This window comes from Chlorocebus sabaeus, chromosome 13 (assembly GCF_047675955.1).
Source record: "Chlorocebus sabaeus isolate Y175 chromosome 13, mChlSab1.0.hap1, whole genome shotgun sequence".
Lineage (NCBI taxonomy): Eukaryota > Metazoa > Chordata > Mammalia > Primates > Cercopithecidae > Chlorocebus > Chlorocebus sabaeus.
The window spans coordinates 91,158,461-91,174,746 of record NC_132916.1 but is presented as its reverse complement, the minus strand read 5'-3'; the positions used below and the strand labels follow the sequence as shown (position 1 = coordinate 91,174,746).

General features: G+C 37.7%; 1 long non-coding RNA gene across 1 annotated transcript; it reads left to right on the top strand.

Moving 5' to 3' along the window:
• Positions 1–1,564: 1,564 nt before the first annotated feature.
• On the top strand, positions 1,565–15,512 carry LOC119625373 (uncharacterized). The gene is made up of 3 exons (XR_005241576.2): positions 1,565–1,672; positions 7,091–7,290; positions 15,246–15,512. It is a non-coding gene; the product is annotated as an uncharacterized lncRNA (long non-coding RNA).
• Positions 15,513–16,286: the final 774 nt, after the last annotated feature.

The following is a 16,286-nucleotide window of genomic DNA, read 5'->3' as shown; positions in this document are numbered from 1 at the left end:
CTATCTTTTATTTGCATTAAATAATTAATAACTTTTGGGGTAACAAAAACTGCAATAGCAATTTTTGGGAATCTTCCTCCTATATTTGCACACTTGGCTCTCAACTTCTGGAACTGCCTTCTACATAACACACTACATATTTGTTACTTAAATGTTCTCGTTTCTTCAAACAAAACATAAAGGTAAAGAAGTTTGGTGACCAGAGCAAAGAACTTCTTTACAAAAGGGCCAAACACCACACTATCTTGAAATGAAAACACCCAAATCTTTTCCTAACTTTTCCTGAAGTTAACAGTCTTTTGAGCCCTACTTTCTGGGGAGTGATTGAGGACTGAAGGAATTGGGGTTGGCAAGAAAAACGTCTCTCCCTCTGAAGCTTCTGGCTGCATACTCTGAAAAGACAGGGCATTTGAAGAAAGAGCATAATCAACCTGTCAGAAACATTTTGATTTCACTTAAATACCAGGCAGTCTGACAACAACTTTTCCCACAACTAAGAAGAATCTCCTAACATGAGAGGCACTTGAAGACGTGTTAAAATTTTTACAGCTATTAACACATTCCTAAGAAAAATACTGCTGGAGGCACAAGAAAGCCAAGGATAACAATCTTCTCTTTTCCAATGAAAACGTTTAGTCTGTTTGATTAAAGGAAGATAAATGAAAGGGCAAGGGCAAACTCACCTCACATTCTGTGCTACAGTTTGGTTTCCCTTGAGACCAAATTGTTTCGCTTAGGAAAAATGTAGTCTGTCTTCAAGTCCCTGTATTCCTGGAGCAAGGAATCAGATGAGGAATCACTTAGCATTCAGCACATCTCAACTGGCTCTGAAGGGCCTGAATTCTCTGGCAACCTTGACCAGGGATAAGCAGAAAGGAGAAGGCAGGGCATAGCCATCAATTTTTGTTTCCTTCTTCTCCTTATCTCCCTATTCTAAGAGATTCAAAGAGAGGTGCAGATAGCCCTCCAATAAGAACAAAACCCTCTGGACCAGGGGACCTGGGCTCTCCTCCTAGCTCTGCAATAACTGTGACCTTGAAAAGCTCTTTGTTGTCGCTAAGCTTCATTTTTCTCTTCCATTACATTAGGGCGTTGGTCTGAAATAGTATTTTCACACTGTGAGTTGGGGCCATTCGTGGGACATAAAGTCAGTTTAGTCAGTTGCAACAGGCAATGTTTGGAAAGGAAAGAAGATAAGATAAGGGATAAGGTAGGGAATAGGTTGGGATGGGATGGGATGGGATGGGATGTGACGAAACATAGGACAAGATAGGTTAGGACAGGACAGGATAGAAAGTACCACACTGTTTCATTTTTTTTTTTAATTGGTGTTCACAGAAGCCAGCATTCATTGATGTTTTTACAACTTCCCCAGGTCCACCAAGCTTCTTGATCTCACTTCTTCTAGAAGAAAACCCAGCCAAGGTGGCACAAGCCATAGACAGTGCCACCCAGACACAGCTCCACAGTCCATTGTATAGGATGTTGGCAGTTGTCCTGCCCTTTAAGTGCACTGTGAGGTTATTGTCCACCTCAGTTCGTCAGGAGAGACCTCGTGTGGGTATAGGGGTGCCTGATGAGAAAGGGGTGCTGGTTCTTCCTTACATCATATCCCCTGCCTGTCCCAGCTGGGCTCTGACTCAGCCAGCAGACTGGAGTCCTCTTCTGCATGGTATATTCTTTCCTGAGACTTTTCTTTCAATTGGGGTGTGTGTGTGTGCGTGTGTCTTTCTGTTTCTGTGTGTGCATGTGTGTGTCTTAAAATATAGTTCTATGTATTGTGTCTAGAAAAATGTTTGATAAACACTGGATTAAATGATCTCTCAGATTTCCTGTAGCTCTTGTCATGTGGAATTTGGTAAACTATACAGACACCATTCTGATCAGCCTACACTCTGGGTGGGTCCATTCCATAACTCATACACTACACTAATGAATATGAATCTATTTTTATGTGACTTGAGGCCATTGAAATTTTGTGTATGTTTATGTTCATGTATTAATGTGCAAGTGTATTTGTGTTTTTATCTCACCTAATACAGGACCTAGCCACATTGTCAGCACTGAAGTACAATGTGACTGACTACAGCAAAACAAAAATGCAGTAGAGATCAATGGCCTTCAACCCTGAAGAAATTAGTTTCTAGAGAAGCTTGGGGCTCTACTTCAGTGCCTAGGGCTATGTTTGCTTGATGTACAGAAGGAATAAGTGAGGGGACATACATGTATTGCTGTACTCTAGTATCCATAAAGAATGCTCCTTTGGGAGTATGCCAGTGTGAAAGTAGTTGTTTATAGAACTGAGCTACATGGTCTTGTGACTTGAAAACACTTGAAACAAGAGTATAACTGCTACATAATCATTTCAAAATTCCTGTTTACTCACTGTTTTATTCTTTGGGCATAGCACTGTGCCCAGGACACAGTAGACATAATAAGATATCTGTTGGAGTCTTATGTGACTTTGCTAACCTGGGAGGAATCTTCTATTTCATTAGATTGGACTTTGGTTCTTTCTAATTAATTAAGGTCAGGAAGGACTATGATATCCACCCCATTAGCCATAATCTAGTCACACAGCACCAACCTAACATAAGGAGGTTCATATCAATGAAATAAACATGGGTATTTAGTGAGTACTAATATTCTCTGTTAATATGATCACTCCCTCCCTTCTTGAAACACTTTATTAACTTAGCTTTCAGAAAACAGTACTCTCTTGGTTTTCCTTTGATCTCATTGGCATGTCCTTCTAGGTATCCTTTCTGATTCCTTTCCTTTCACTTCTGTTCCTTTGCTCAATATGAAGCTCAGTGACTTCATGTTGGTAGCTTGAAATCATTCACAGTGGGAGTATTTACACCATGGAAATTGGCAAATGCCACAAATTAGGGCTTTGTCTTCAGAGAGCCAATTGTTATACATTTACCGGCTCACTACTGGCTCTATTTCTATTTTTAATGGTTCTGTTTGAAATTGTATTATGCATATTTAACTTAACAAAGTCTAAAAATTGAAAATGTCTTGAACCCCTTGTGAATGATACAGACCTTTAAAGTAACTGGTTTTCCTCCACTGAAATTATAAACTTGTTTAATATTTTAGCTCTGTGTATTTTATAGCACCATAAAATATATGGTGTTATTTTACTTTACACAATGTTTACATTTCTGTTTATCATTTACATTCTCACTATTTTTGTGTCTAAACCATCCTTCTGAGATCAGTCTCTTTTTTCTTAAAATGTAGTCTTCATGAGTTCCTGTAGAGTGGATTCTTTGGTAGTAAATTCCCTTGAATTTTTGTAAGTTCTCTTGCATCTGTAAAAGACTGTATTTTGCCCTCATTCTTCAAAGATGTTTTTGTGTTTTGTTTTTTTGTGGGAGGAGGAGAAGAGGAGTACAGGTTGACAGTTATCTATCAGCATTTTAAAGACGTTTATTCCACAGTCTTCTGGCTTCCATTTTTCACTGTGGAGAACACTGCTGCCATTATAATTGTTGTTCCTGGGCAGGTGATCTACCCTTTCCCTCGGGCTACTTTCTGTATTTTCTCCTTGTATTAATATTCTGAAAATGTATTATGATGCTTTTAAGATGGATTTCTTTTTCTTTATCCTGCTGGAGCTGTGTTGTGCTCTTTGAAAGTGTGTTGTCATAATTTTTATTAGTTTTGGAAAATTAATACTTGCTACTTTGTTATATATTGCCTCTCCTCCATTCCCTCAAATCTCTTTTTTCAAATTCTTATTGAACATATGTAAGACCTTCTATTTTTATCTTCTATATCTTTCAACGTTGATACCACATTTCATTTCATCATCTCTGCAACATTCTAGATAGATTTTTCAGATTATTTTTTCAGCTCATTTACTTTCCTTAATTTTGTTTAATCTGTTATTTTTACCCATCCATTAAGTTTTTTTGAATTACAACACTTACAATTGTTTATTTCTAGAAGTCCAGCTTTTTAAAATTACCATATTTGCTTGTCTTTTGTTGTTTGTTCATCTTTCAGTTGCATCCTTTATTTTGTTAAATGTTTCAAACTTAGCGGTTCATAGAGGTTCAAATCTATTGTTTATTCTTTCCATTGACTGTCCTTCACATGGCCTACTTTCTAGTGTATTTAGTAATTTCTGTATATGAACTCATGTTTTGATATTTTTCTGTGAAAGTCCTACAGCCTTAACTTGGGGAAGCATTCCTCCAGCGAAAGTTTTCTTCTGTCCCTGCTGGTGATCAGTGGGCACTTATAACCCAGATCTACTTCAGTCTTCCAGAAGAGTTTAACCAAAGACCTAGTTCAACTTCCTCTCACTAATATTTCCAGTGCTTAGTATCTCCATAAGAGTGTTGCTGTAGTAACACAGCCTCAAAGTTATCAGAATTCATCCCTCCAGCCTACCTGCAGGATCTGGTACACCCCCTACTGCTCTGACACCCAGCTACTCCAGGTCTCCTATTGCTCTGGCCCCATTCTCTCACCTCTGCAGCCTTGATCGCAGCCACCCATGCTCAGCCCAACCCCACTTGAGGCTACTGGCTGCCCTGAACCAAACATAGGGGTGCTCAGGCCACATGCTTCAGGGCAGGCAAACAAAGTACAACACAAGGAAAAATGCATTGAATTGGACAAAGAGCCACTCCCTCTGCCTGAAATATTCTCCATCCCCACTCCTCTACCTGGAAAGCACTCAGCTGTCCTTTAAAATTTAACTTAAACATCATTTCTAGGAGGCCTCTGATAACCATGTCCTACTTATGCCCCTACTTACCCCAATTGGATTTAAGACTGACTCCCTCCTTGCTCCTAAGTAACTTCTTTTTATTTAATTATTTCTAATTCTTGGAAATAGTAAAAAAATGCCTAAATACTAATAACAAATTTTTGATACTGTTCTCATGTGCAACAAAACTGCCAACATTATATTAAAAAGTAATAATCAAGAATGTTTATTTCTGATCAATTTGTTATTTCACTGAATATCCACTCAATTTTTTTATGTTAACAAGACTTTTTTCCAGGTTTATTGAGATATAATTGACAAATAGAAATTGTATATATTTAAGTTGCATAACTTGATGTTGTTATATATATATATATTTGCATTGTGAAATGGTAAATGATGACAAGAATCAAACTAGTTTGTTTTATTTTCAACAAAATTGTTTTTAAACCAATTATCACTTATTCCTTTGTGAGACCACAAGATCCTACATGTGTTTTCATATAGCCCCACCAAACTTTTATTTCTGTACTTGTATCCTAGACTACTAAACTGTCGATTTCTTGGAGGTAGTAACCACTTACCTTTATCCCTAGCAGACAGTAGATTGCCTCATATTTATTATTCACTTAATATGATTAAAGTAATGGGTGAAGAGAAACCAGAATAATATTGATACCTTTCAGTCTAAGTAAAGTATGCTAGCTTCTGCCTTTGTAAGCAAGTAGGTATATGTTTTGTACATAACTGTTTATGTTTGTTTTTTTAAAATTGAGTGCATCTGTTAATACTGGATAATTGTTTGTGTAAAAAGCTCTTTGGTCTGTTGCAAAAATCATGATCATGAAATCTAGAACCATGATTGCATAGCTCACAGTTTTTATAAAAGAGAACACTCAAGGAAAAAAATGTTGGTTTCTACTTCATTCTGTTTGCCCTCTCTGGAATCACATTCCACCTAATTATTTATTACATAAATATGTAGAATTGTCCACACACTGGGCCTTGGTGAGATGAATCTAAGGATGACTTGTCAAACTCCTAAAAGAGATCAAAACGAATTCCGAAATTGAAGATTTATCAGACATCACTTGTTTTGCCAGATCTTCCTTAATTCTTTCATCACTCGGTGTTCTTAAACAGATGCTTTTTTTGAGGGAAGAGAGAGCAGAGGCTGTAATTTTCCCACAATTTACTTCAATAAATATTTACTGAATTGAATATCAGTCTTTATTCATGCTGATTCTGTTGATCTACTTCATGAAACAACTTACATGTTCTATTAAAAGCAATTAAAAGTTGAACATAACAAATAGGGCCCTACAAATATTGGCTGTCACATCCAAAAGTGATAGATTTAGATTGCTGATTCTACAAAGATCCTATATTTGATGTCAACATCTTAGCAAGCATGGCCAATGACAACCTTTAGTGTATTTCTTTAAAAGGTTTGTAATCCTTTCTAGATTGAAATGCCCAAATCATTGAGCAAAAGAGACTAAATTTCATTATCATTGATCCTATTAGAAAAATAAGTAAGTTGGTACAATAAATTTTGAAATCAAAACTAGAGCAATCTTAGATCGTGTGCTAATGTTAGCAAAAATAACAGAATGTGCAGATTCAAATCCATGTAGGATGCAGTAGCCAAAGGTTTTTGAATTCATTAGTTTTCCATTTTGATGGTATATAGTAGGAAGCAGACTAGTAGGTAAAGTAGTGAGACAGATCTGCTGAGATCTCATGGGCATGTCTTCTTTCCTGGGGATTCCCAAATAGAGTCAGCAAGAAAGGATGAGGGGTGGTAAAGGAGCTACCTGTCAGATTGTTCTGTGCATTTTTATTCTGTAATATTCCTGCTGGACCCCAAGAAAATACGACCATGGGACGTGCAAGAAAGATTGCTAACAATGTGTCATATCTTCACTTTCCTTGTTTAATAATTATCTTTAGGATATAAATAATCCTAGACAGTATTTTAAGTGCACTCCATATTTTAAAGGCCCAAATAAAAATTGAGTGCAAATGAATAACCCTTTTATAATGAAGACACAATGATTTTAAATACAATAGTTTCCATACTGTATACTGTATACTTGATACAATGGCAACTTTGCCCCCTAACTTTGCCAAATAGCCTAGAGAATTTCATTGTCATTTTTTATGTCTAATGCCACCCAAACTTTTTAATAGAAATCCCACTGGTCAGTGTGTATACTTCAAGTGGTGATTCTGTGCTATGTAAGCTATGTAAGTGCTGATTATGTGCCAGGCACCATTATAAGTGATTTACATTTACGAGATGACTTAACCTTACAAAATCTCTATGAAGTAGGTACTATTATTATCCTCTTTTTACAGATAAGGAAACTGAGGCTTAGAGAAGTTATGAAACTGCCCAAGGTTTCACAGCTGAAATGTATAAGGTCCTGGACTTGCAAATTTGGCACAAAGTTCTTCTAATAAGGAGGCCATAAAATAACCAAATGATTTTTTATGTGCCTATAGAACCAAAAGAACTATTTCAGAATGTCAACTGAAATGCATGATATTCCAGATAGGTAAGAAAGTCAAAGCTCAGGAGAATCAAAGTTCCGTGGACTATCAACTTTCCTCAATTTTCCTTCTCTTCTAGGGACTTCTTTACTCCTAGAATAGAAAAGCTTGGAGAATCCGTGGGAAGTTAAAGACAAAGTCAGTATCTCCTGTTAAAAGTCAGGGTGAAATCACATAGCTTATGTATTGTTAATTCTTCCCACAGAGGTATTTTAGAATAAGTCCTGTCTGGTTGCATGGTGAATAGCACCTTGTTTACCCCAATGGGAAATGAGTTGGAGCATCCAACCCTCACACCCTCAGTTTAGATCATTTCTCTTCATAAAGTCATGAGACATGTGCTATGGTTTGAGTCTGCCCAGCAGCTGTTTATATGTTGGGCTTGTCCGTTTGTTGCTAACCTCCTCTTGTTAACTTTTTTTTTTTTTGCATAAGTAGTAATTTTGTTGTTCATAGTGCAATAGCAGTTGACATAATTGCAGATATGCTTCAAGATTTTCAAGATGAATTGTTCTATTTCCATTCAATTGGACAACAGCTTCCGCATTCTGGATAAAGATCTGCCTCACAATAGTTTTGTGTGAAAGGAAAGAGAAAAGAGTCAGGATAGAGATAGGAAGATTTTCAGTGTATTCAAATACCATTGAGGTATGGTGTGTATGTAAATATATGTGTGTGTGTGTGTATATATGTATGTATACATACATGTACTAAATTTGCATTTAACTAAATACAATCACTGTAATTTCTATCATTATATTGTCTTGTCCCCTTCTTTCCACAACCAGTATAAAATACTTGATATCCATGAAGTTGATTGGAAAGGGAAGGCTATGGTTGACAACACATATTCATTCACCTTCATAAGTTGGGGACTTACTCTATTGAATAATCAATTTTGGAAAATAATAGTACAAAAATCAGCACACAGGCAACAAGTGTGAAAAATGCCTAGTAATAGCCTGTGCTGCAGAATTTCTGTCTTGGCCAAAATTTATAATCAAAATGAAGAAGCCATAAAATAAGAAATATTTTTGGATCTCAAACATAGATCATGAGGGAGAAAGGAAGAGCAAGCAGTCTTTAGACAAGACAAAAAGTAATGAAAAAGTATCTCTAGTTCAACAGTATTTGGGGGAGTTAAGCTCGGGAAACATTTCTGATGGACTAGCATTTGGGACGCCAAGCAATCAGCAAGGCATAATCTGGGAAGGCCGTTTCATCCTTCGTTCCATTGGAAGCAAAATCGTGTTGATGTATAAATGTACCTTCTGGTTTCCAATTGTTCTCACTCAGCAATGAGGCATGAAGCCTGAGAAACCACAGATATTTGGATCTAAGAAGGTATTTTATTTCCCCTCTCCAGAGTGGAAAATACACAAGGGCACTTTATCTTAGTCCTGTGAGTTCTCATAAACCTATAACCCTCTTCCCCTGAGCTTCATGCTCTTTAACTTGATCTGTACATAATTCTATTACCTAAAGTGCCCCTGGTATACACATCCTAGACCAGGTGGAAGATGGGGTCTCTTTCTTCCTCACACATTTCACACCTTGCCCTTCTAGCCTTTCAGTGCCAGAAACAGATTATCTTAAAGTGAAGCAGCAGCATAGTTGGACTTCAGCCTCCATATGCTTTAATTTTCTTACTGAAAAGGAGAAAAATGATTCTTCCCTTGCCACACACAGACACACACACTCACACACATCCTTTTTCCCCCCAAATCTCCGCATCATCTGAATTCCTTAATTCCCAAGACTGAATCAATCCCAATATCTTCTATCAGGGAAAAAAGCGAGACAGAGCAATGAATTCAGGGCTTCCCGGAGTGGTTTTTACTTTCCCAAATCCTTAGAGACTTCGCTCTACAATTTTTTTCTCAGCTGTACTTGGAAGCTATAACAGATCCAGAGGCCATTTTAGAACCTCATTTATATTGTCCTGACACTTAGGAATCCAGTTTCTGTTATAGGGATGTCATCAAAGTTGGTGGGCTCAAAATATGACCTACTTTTTAAAACCCATCTGTTAGGAGCCTATAGATTTTCTTGGTTTGTTTCTGACTGTCTACAGAAAGGGCAACAGCAACATTCTCACTTTCCAAGCCTACCTCCCAAATAGCAATAAACTAAACACCATGAAGGAGCTGAATGCCTTTCAAATATGCAGCAGGCACAAAGCAAACAAATAAACAAATAAACAACAGTGATATTCCTTAATCTGGAGAAAAAATGATGAGAGCAGGAAGTACTGTTCAGGTTAATTTATGCGCATCTAGGCTATTTTAATTTAAAAACTTACTCTGGACCAAACAGAACCAGTTAGCTTGCCACACATTTGCCACTGTGGGGTCATGATGTTACAATTCTCTATAACAATGAGTCTCCTAATACCACACATCTAACAAAGAGGGATTTGGGAACTGCAAGTTGAAGCTGATGAATTATTCAACATAAATCACTATTACCCATGGATTGGTGAGTTGATCTTCAATGTACCCTTTCCATTGATTTTGCCCTAGCTAGATGGCTAAACATACATACACACATACACACACACACGCACGCACTCAATGAAATCTCTAAATTTCCCCCAAAGTCTATCATTCCTGGATTAGAATAAAGCCACAAATAGGGATGGTGGAAAAAGAGAGAGAAAGAAGGGAGGGAGGAAGAAGGAGGGAGGAGAATGGTCAGGAACAGGGAAAGTGGAAAAGAAGAATAGGACATTCATATATACTGGCTATTCAGCTAAATTGTTTATCTACCTAAAATACACATTGCACATTTTTTATCATTTCATTTTACATCATGGTGACCCTGAACAAATTTTTGGTTACTAAGTTACTGACTCAGAAGTACATCGTAATATGATTGAGGATCCTATTTTAGAGTCTTTTAATTAAAGCCCAGCCTCCTCATGTCCATGCCTCCCATCTCCAGTTCTGTAAAGAATCTTCTTTCTCTATTACTGACCCTGCACTTCACTCTACTCTTGCCAGTTTTATGCTCAAAACCTGTCAGTGGCTCTGCCTGGTCCACTGGAAAAGTTCTGAGTTCATAGCCTCATATACAAGGCCTTCTGCCTTCTGACTCAAAGCTTCAATTTTAAACTTATATTTACTATGCCTTGATTTGAATGCTCACAAAAATAGCTCTCCCACTTCCAGAATTATCTATAATTTAAGTGAGAAGAATAAAACAAGAGAGGAATAAGAAGTAAAATGTAGACTCTGTAGTAGGAAAGCAAACATTTTTCAACAAATCCCTAAAACACACCAATTTATATCTTATTGGCCTGAAGTGTTCATGTGTTTACAAATAGCTGCAAGGAAGTCTGGGAACAAATAATTCCCCAGAGAAAACTGAGGTTCTGATAGTAAGGAAGAAAGGAAGAATGGTTATTGGGTAAACAATCTGCAATGTGTATCCAAAAGCCCAAAGCCAGTAGTGGAAGGAGGTTACAATATATTTTGGTAACAGAAATTATACAAATACATATGCTGTGCAGGGCTAAGCTCTACATAGTAGCCTATGAATTTACACAAGTTTTTGTTATAACAAATCAACTCTAGGCATATGGGATATAAAATATCCCAAATTATTACATCCATATATAAATATTTTTATAATTCCTTTGTTCTCATTTCTGAGTTCTGAGACCAAGTCATGAGTTGCTAACAAACAGAATGTGGTACAAAACGTCAGTTATTATAACATTGACAACTCAACTATTCTTTTGAATTAAAAGATCTTAGTCCTGGGATAATAATAAATATGAAAATTATCCAATATTTTACCAAGCAGCTTGAGCACAGGCACATTAAGGTGGCTGATATTTTTGTGCTGAATCAAGCAAAAATTATGTAAATATTTACACATCCTTATAGCCTGAAGGGAATGGATCATGATTAAAATAAATCAGTCTCTTGGCCAGATGTGGTGGCTCATGCCTGTAATCTCAACATTTTGGGAGGCCAAGGCGGTCAGATCACCTGAGGTCAGGGGTTTGAGACCAGCCTGGCCAATATGGTGAAGCCCCATCTCTACTAAAAAAAAATAATAATAATAATACAAAATTTACCTGGGCATGATGGTGGGTGCATGTAATCCCAGCTACTAGGGAGGCTGAGGCAGGAGAATTGCTTGAACCTGGGAGGTGGAGGTTGCAGTGACCCGATATTGTGTCACCGCACTCCAGCCTAGGCGATAGTGTGAGACTCTGCCTCAAAAAAAAAAAAAAAAAAAAAAAAAAATTTCTCTGCATGAGAATTTGTACTAAAATTGAAAATAAATGAAAGTATGATGTGTATACTTGCACTATATAGACATGCAAGTATGTCAGTTACTTTAAGATAGGTCAAGTCTAGAAGTGAGGATGGGTGGGAGTAATTATCTTTGTGATCTAGCCTGTAAGCCTGTAGTGAGTCACATTCTTTATGTCTAAGAACTGTGACTGGCACATAATGCTGAACTGTTGGCTGGAAAATAAAATGAAGTTTTATCATAACCACATTGAACTATGGTGGAAGTATTCCTTAAAGGAACCAAGGAGAAGTCACTTCCGGGCTTTGCACCAATAGAGAAACTTGCTATCCTTCTTCCACTATGTTACCACTGCCTGCTGATTTCAGCTGGTCTTCTCACTTTTTGATACTCTTATTTTTGGCTTCCACACTATCTTTGCTTTTAAAATGTAAGCTCCCAGAGGTCTGTGTTCTTTGCTTTAATTTTAACAAGCTTCTAAGTCAACAGCAAAGTGTTCTATGCCCAAATCTGAAAAAGCCCAGGCACAGTCCAAGAACTCAGCCTTCCAAGGTATACTTTGCAACTGACTTGCTGTGTTGGCATCAGGCAATTCATTTCCCTCCTTCCATTCATTCATTGCTGAATAGTAATAATAGTCATCCTTACTTACAGCAGTGTTTCCTTTGTCATTAAATATTTACTAAGCATCCACTGCATGACACAAACTTGGAGCTACACAGGCTAAACCAGCCAGATGCTGTCCTTGGCTTCAGAGAGCTTTTATGATACAAAAGACAGGCGGAGGCTGGGCACATAAGTACAGGTTAAGAGTATGCAAACTTGTGTGTATATGCATGTGTGTGTGTGTCAAAGAACAAAGGATTGAATCACAGCCATTTGCTATTATTTTTACTACATGTGTTAGCCTTGATTTTAGGTTATCTTTGGCCATGTGTAAACGGAAATATATTTGAACTTCAAAAGCATTGAACTTCACACAAGAGAGTAACCAGATTCTGCCTCTTTTTCTGTTTTCACAAAGGGCATTCACTAGCATATACCTAAAGGTACTGACATAGCAGGTACACAATATGACCCCACAGAAGAATAATGAGCAATCAAACATTCACAGCAACAATGAGATTGTGGCTAATGAGATCACACCATGCAATGAGATAGGTTGATGTTACCTAAGTGCATAATACCACTACAACATTATTCTTTATGGTAGAGGTCAACACAGACTGAATTGAAATGGTTATTTCTGCTACGAAAATACTATCTCTGGACAGAAGACAGCATTTAGAGAAATGGGAACCAAGAGGGTATAGAATGGAAATTATGCTGTGTTAATATGTCTCCAGCTATGAAGCCCTAGCCATTCCCATTAACCTTGTGTCAATTTGTATTAGTAAGAGAAGTCAATTATATGAAGTACATTATAATTGTTTTTAAGCCAGCAATAGTTGGAGGTTGTCATCTGGGACCTAGCTGTGTTTCCCTTGTTTGCTTTTTCTGAAAGATGAAAATCTGCCATTTTAGCCTCAATGCCTCATAATATGTATGTTAAACTCACCACTGCCTCATTATTTATTAATGTCAATTTATTATACTTCAGTAGAGGATGGAGGCCGAAGTCACAACAGTGACAGATGTTCCAGAAGATCAGCTTATATAATGAGAAGTTGGGCCAAATCTGTTGAAAGCGGTGTTTTTTGAAAAAACACACTGACTTCAAAGAAATGAGTTGTGGCATCTGTAACATCTACAGGAGCAGCGCCAATGAAGGCTAGCGGGTCTGCAGAGGAGCAGCTCAAGTCATGCGATTATTGGAACTTGCAGCGAAATGGCTGGAACAACATCTGGGCTGCAGCAAGCTGGCCAGGACATTTTAAAAGAGCTCCTGTGGTGCCTCCAACTTTGATTTTACAGAGCTGCGGGGAAAGAAACAGGCCGTGTTCAAGAGCTCATGTGTTTTGCCTCACATGTTTTGTCCTCGGTCACTGTGACGGGCCTCACTCAGCTGGGGACCCTGAGGCACACTCTTGGGCAGTCATTCTCTGTCTACTCTGCTAGCTCTGTAGGTTTGTGCTAGGGTCTGGGCAGGCAATCCCTGCAAAGGGTATAAAATAAGAAATACCTTGCACTAATTCTTGAAATTTACGTTTATTCTTTCTCAGCAAGAAATTCTCAAAGGATGTATTTGTGCAAGATCAGTTAGTTGGGTTTGGATAATATGCCAGTTGGAAACTAAATAGGATGTGTATGTGTGTGTACATCTGTGTGTGTGCGTGTGTGTGTATATGTGTGGTGAGGGGGTGAGGAAATTATGTTCTACAACTGAGAATGAAGAATATCAATTCACAGTACCCCAGTATGATTCTCAGTATCATAGTATCACAGTGTTTAAAAACACCTTTTCCTTGTCCTCTCTAGAATATTCATATATTTAACAAATATTATTGTGAAACTACCGCGTGTATGACATATAGTAGAGAGGATTCTGGACAGAGAGCAGCTGGGACTGAATCCCAGCCTTGTAGCCCACCAGTTTCATGAGCTTCTACTACTGAGATGCTTTGGAAAACATTTTTAAGGTGCTTTGAAAACTCTGAAGTTCCATAACATAGCGCAGGAGGTGGGACAGCAGAGTGATGAAAAGCATGGTCCCTGGAGTCAGAATCCTTGGGTGCAAATCTTGACTTTGACACTTACAGGCTGAATGACTTTGGTCACATTATTTAATCTCTCTTTATTACTCAGTGTCCGTGTCTATAAGATGGGGTGATAATAATAGCATATATTACAGAGACTTGTTTTTAGGAGCAAATGTGTTAATATATAAGATATTTTAAAAATTTTACTTGGCACATACAAATCATTATTACGTATTTGATCCTTTAAAACTCTCTCTCTCTCTCCTGCCCCCATCTCTCCCCCTAAAGCCCATAGTGGCACGTGTGTCAGAGCCTTTAGTGGAGGCCTCAGTCAACTCAAACCTCAGATCAGTTGTAGGAAGGGATATGGGAAAAGAAATGATCTAAACCAATAAGAAGGAGAATGAGAAAACTCTCAGTTCTTTCTCTTTCCTCATTTCTAGTCATAGATGCTCAATGGCATTTGCAAATGCCTACCCAAATATGCCAACAGCAAAAGGAATTTAAAAATAACTTAAATATGAATATAATCTTCATAAGATACTGCATTTAATGCAATCTCTGAAAGTGACACTCATCCTGGTAGGACATGTTAGGTTCAAGTGCTTCAAGAACTAACAGAATCATCCCAATGTGGAGGCCCCATAAATGATCAGTTTGGGAAAAGCATTTTTTTTCCTTTTATAAACTCAGTAACAGCAGAAACAGATCATAGTGACTAGAAGCCACAGTGATAATCTTTCTTATCCAACCATTTTCACTTCAGGATGAAAGACGGTGTTGGGGCCTAGCAGATTTTTCTTGAAGTTTATGATGAGTCAACTACACAGACAAGAAGTCCAGCCTCCTCTTTGATATCTCCCTTTTTCCCTTATCTAAGCCAACTCAGTGTTACTTTTTATTGGATTTCCATTACCTCAATGTTCTTCATGGAGCCTCAGTTCCTGTAACTGTTACAGCTGATGGTAGTTTAGTACTTTGAACATAATTAATTAAATCACTGCATCACGCAGGCCAGACATATTTCCATCAAAAGTTGCTATCTTGTCTTCCAGCTTAGAAACCTTGGCATAGTGCCTTCCTGGAAAGCCTGGATTGCATCTAAAACCATGTGGCAGAGGGAGAAACCAGAGACAGGCCATCCTGAGAAGACTCAGGCTGGGATGAAAGCTCTGCTCTCCAGGGACAAAGTGGCAGTGGACCAGTCATGCTCAGAGATACTCCACTGGCCTGTGAATATTATTCTGAGCAATTTCACTTGCTTCCACACCACCTGTCCCCCTAACACTTCTATTATAGTGGCAAATAAATCTGATACCCAACTTCAACCGCACTTTCTTTCCAAAATATATGTTACACTAATACGCCTGGTGTATTTACTGCTTATTATTAACCAATAATTATTTCCATGGAGTATGAAATAAATTCCTCTTTTCTCCAATAATCCTCTAAAGGTTGTCTTTATATGAGAACATTTCCTAAGTCACAACCGTTAACCATCTATAAAGAAAGGCTCGTTTTTTCCTTTGACTGATGAAGTACTATATGACTGCTACAATGGATAGAAGGAAAGAAGTAAAGGATAGTGGCACTTACTAAACACCTATTATATATCTGTCCTATTCCGTGACTTCAAAGATCTTACATTCATATTGTTAATCTAAGGCTAACAAGCTCATAGTAGTGGCTACCACTTTTAAAGCACTTTCCAATGATCCTGCGTTCCACTTCTATGTACTTCTCTTTTCAGTCCTTACTTTTTAAAGAAAAGATACCCTTTCACTTCCAAGTTCCACACAGGTACCAGATATCCCAATGCTCCTACTTCTCATTTTTCCAATAATTCCTAAGTAAGACTACATTTGCTAAAGTATTCAACAGAATGGCATTACATTCCCCAGTCATAGAGCTATTTCTCTGACTGATGCTTCAGAACTATGCTGTCCAGCATGGTAGCCACCAGACACATGGCTACTGAGCACTTGAAGTGTAGCTAATGTAGCTGCAGAACTAGAGTTTTTAAATTTCACTCAATCTTAATTAACATAAGTTTAAATTTTAAACCAAAAGCAATGTAAATTCACTCAATCTTAATT